The sequence below is a fragment of the Chrysochloris asiatica genome, unplaced genomic scaffold (assembly GCF_000296735.1).
Source record: "Chrysochloris asiatica unplaced genomic scaffold, ChrAsi1.0 scaffold00121, whole genome shotgun sequence".
Lineage (NCBI taxonomy): Eukaryota > Metazoa > Chordata > Mammalia > Afrosoricida > Chrysochloridae > Chrysochloris > Chrysochloris asiatica.
The window spans coordinates 4,297,127-4,301,160 of NW_006408639.1; the positions used below are offsets into that span (position 1 = coordinate 4,297,127).

The 4,034-nt window shown below is 38.2% G+C and overlaps 1 pseudogene; it reads right to left on the reverse strand.

Annotated features, from left to right (window-relative positions):
• Positions 1-711: 711 nt before the first annotated feature.
• LOC102828049 lies at positions 712-1,171 on the reverse strand (annotated as a pseudogene).
• Positions 1,172-4,034: the final 2,863 nt, after the last annotated feature.

Here is a 4,034-nt window from a genome sequence, read left to right on the forward strand (position 1 = left end):
AAAATGGTCACAAGCTTTTTCTTGAAGGAAGGATTCTACACTTGACAGCAAAGTCACAATGTTATTAGTGAGGGCTCTTATATTTGTTTAATGTTCCCGTTTTGATTGAAACAATCAAGCTTGTCCATCTACAATATTTAAGTCAAGTTAGACTTGGCTAGAGGGTATATTCTAAAGAACTAGCTAGCTACTTTTAACCAATGCAATTGTTAGGTGCTGTCGAATCATTTCCAACCCATAGCGACCCTGTATAAGGTTCCCAAGGAGCGTCTGGTAAGCTTGAACCACCAACCTTGTGATTCAAACTACTTTTAGTCCAGCATATTAGCCCACAGTGCTAATTAGGTCACCTAACCAACGCAATTAGATCACCATAAAAAGGAGGAAAGGAGCCCATAAATTTAAAATAAAACACCTTCCCTCTCAAACAAAAAAATAAAAGAAAAATACCCACACCCCTGCAGCTAACCCTGACAACTCCCTTCATTCACGTGCTTTATACTTAAACCACGATGGGGAGAAATGAATAAAAGCAGAGAGGAGCCACCTTTTTTAAACATTTAGCGACAATCCAGATGATACTTCCAGCCTCTGCTCATACTTCCCAACAGTGAATCTGGACAAGTCAGATTTGCTAATGTGCATTTACTCACCAGAAGACGAAGTCTTGGAAGAACAAAGAAGGGCTGCACACTTGATGATCAAATCCATTTAAATATTACTCATGGTATAAGACTGGTCCAGGCTCTGGCTGTTTTCTGTGGTTTGGGCTTCGTTGGTCTTCCACTGCTCCGCTCTGTCATTTGCTAATGGTTCATCTAGACTAGAAGCATGACTCCCAAAGCCTGGATGGATAGCAGAACCATGCAGATCTTCAGAGTTGGGACCACTTATCTTTTAAAATATCTAAACATATTTTTCCCAACTTGTCTACATCAGGGTGACAAATTTTGGTCATGAAACATACTTTAGGAGCAGCCACTGGGTATTCTTTTTGAAGGAAGAGTTCAAGTTTAAAAGTCCCTCCCTCAAAGGGGGAATCCTGGGGGCCAGCAAGGACCACATGAAAATATCGGGTGTTGCTCTCATCTGGTTCTGCTTTAGTGCCAGAAACTGGTTCGGCCAGCAAACATTGGATTTCCTTAAGAATCCTGCAGGGCAGCCTGGCCATCTTGTCAGATCCCGGGTTCGGCCTCTACTCTTGTCTCTGGCCCTGTTAGCCTCACAGAAGTGGAAGTCCTGGGCTCCTCTACCCGGAGACAATCGGGTATATGATTCTTGACTGGCAGGTTTTTGTTTTCTCATTCAGATTTTTGCATACGTTATCCCACTGCATTCTCATCTGCATGGTTTCTGCTGAGAAACCATGAGCTTAGTCTTATTCGTTTTCCTTTATAGGTAACTTTTCAGTTTTACATCATTTGATTTCTTAACTGCTGTTTCCATGAGCTTTGATGTGGATTCAAGCAAACTGAATTCTTTAACAACTTCAATATTTTCTCCATTTACCATTGTTACGTATTGATCCACATTGTGAGGATTTTCATTTTCTTAGCATTGAGGTACAAATTGTAATGAAGCCTGTAGTCCTTTATCTTCATCATTAAGTATCTCAAGTCCTCTTTCCTTTCAGGAAGCAAAGTTGTGTCATCTGCATATCACAGGTTGTTAGTCTTCTTCTAATCCTGGTGCCACATTCTTCTTTACATAGTCCAGTTTCTCAGGTTATTTGCTCTGAATACAAACTAAAGGAGTATGGTGAAAGGAAAGGATGCAGAGCCAGTGCACACCTTTCCTAATTTGGTATCCTCTTGTTCTTTTAAACCATTTGGTACACCTTGTTCTAGTCTAATGACTGCTTCTTGGCCTACGTACAGGTTTCTCAGGAGCACAGTAAGTGTTCTGGAATAACCATTCTTCACAATGCTATCTACAGTTTGTTATCCACACAGTCAAATACCCTTGCATAGTCAATAAAGTACAAGTAAACATCTTTCTGGTATTCTCTGATTTTAACGAAAATCCATCTGATGTCAGCAATGATATCCCTAGTTTCAGGTCATCTTCTGTGTCTGGCTTGAATTTTTGGGAGCACCCTGTTGATGTTACTCCTGCAATTCTGTTTTAATTATCTTCAACAAAGATTTGCTTACTAGTGATATTAAGGATATTGTTTGATGACTTCTGCATTCTCTGGGTCACTTCTCTTTGGAATGGTCACAAAGATGAATCTTTTCCAGTCAGTTGGCCAGGTACCTGTCTTCCAAGTTTCTTAACATACACAAGTGAGTACCTTTGGTGCTACAGCAATTTGTTGAAATTTTTCAATTTCTCTTCCATCAATTCCTGGACTCCTGTTTTAGCCAATGCCCTCAGTGCTCCTTGTAACTCTTCCTTCAATACCATTTGTTTCTGATCATATGCTACCTCTTGAAATGACTGAACATAGATCAATTCTTTTTGGCACAGTGATTGTGTATTGCTTCAAATTTCTTGTGATGCTTCTTGTATTATTTAGTATTTTACCCAGGTTGTTGATGTTGTTAAGTGCCGTCAAATTGGTTCTGATTCATAGTGACCCTGTGTAGGGTTACTGAGGAATGGGTAGTGAGTTTGAACCACTGACCTTGTGGTTCAAACTGACCTTAATGTCGTTTGCTTATCCTATGTTACTGCACTGTAGAATCCTTCATACAGCAACCTGAGGCTTGAATTTTTATTCAATTCTTTAAGCTTGAGAAAAGCTGAGTGTATTCTTCCCTTTTGGTTTTCTAACTCCAGGTCTTTGCACATTTCATTGTAAAATTTATTTTGTCTTCTTGTGTTGCTCTTTGAAATTTTCTCTTCAGTAATTTTCCATCTTCATTACTTCCAGTCTGTTTTACTTTTCTACTCCCAAGAGCAAGTTTTAGAATTTCTTCTGACATCCACTTTGTCTTTTCTTTTTTTTCTCTTTTAGTTTTAACGACCTTCTGCTTTCTTCCTGTATGGTATTCCTGATGTCATTTCTCCACTCCTCTGATCTTCAGTCATGAGTGTTAAATGTGTCAAATCTGTTCTTGAGATGGCCTCTAAATTTGGCTGGGATATACTCAAGGTCATATTTTGGTGCTTATGTACTTGTTTTAATTTTCTTCAGATTTAAACTGAACTTGCATATGAGCAAGTGATAGTCTGATCCACAGTCCTTCCCTGGTCCTGTTTTGGCTACTGATATGGAACTTTCTCATCATCTCTTACCACAGATGTAGTCAGTTTGATTCCTGTGTATAAGTCATGTGAGGTCCCTGTGTATAAGTTAGTTACCTTTTATATTGCTTATAAAAGGTATTTGTCATGAATGATTCAATGACCTGGCATAATTCAATCATGTAATCACCAGCATCATTTCTATTACCAAGGACATATTTTCCAACTACTGATCCTTCTTCCTCTTTGTGTCCTACTTTCACATTTCAATCACTAGTCATTATTAATAAATACATCTTGATTGCATGTTTGACAAATGTATGACTGAAGGAGTTGGTTGTTGTTCATTGTTATCAAGTCAGTTCTCACTCATAGTAACCATGTATAGAGTTTCTGAGGAGTAGCTGGTAGGTTTGAGCTGCAAATTTTGTGTTTAGCATTATTCTACAATACTTTAGAGTGCTTTAAAGGTTGGTGCATACATTTGAATAACAGTGCTATTAATTGGTCTTCCTTGTAGGTGTATGCATATTATGCTGTCACAGATAGCATCTAATTTTAAGATAAATCACACAGTGTTCATTTTGAAGATGAATGCAATGTTATTCCTCTTAAATTTGTCATTCCTGATATAGGAAACCATATGACTATCTGATTCAAAATGGCCAAACCAATCCATTTCAGGTCACTAATGCCTAGGATATATGTTTTTCTGTGTTCCATTTTATTTTTGATGACTTCCAATTTTCTTGGATTCATGCTTCGTACATTTCTTGTTCTAATTATTAATGGATATTTGCCAATGTTTCTTCTCATTTTGAGTTGTGCCCCATCAGCAAATCAAG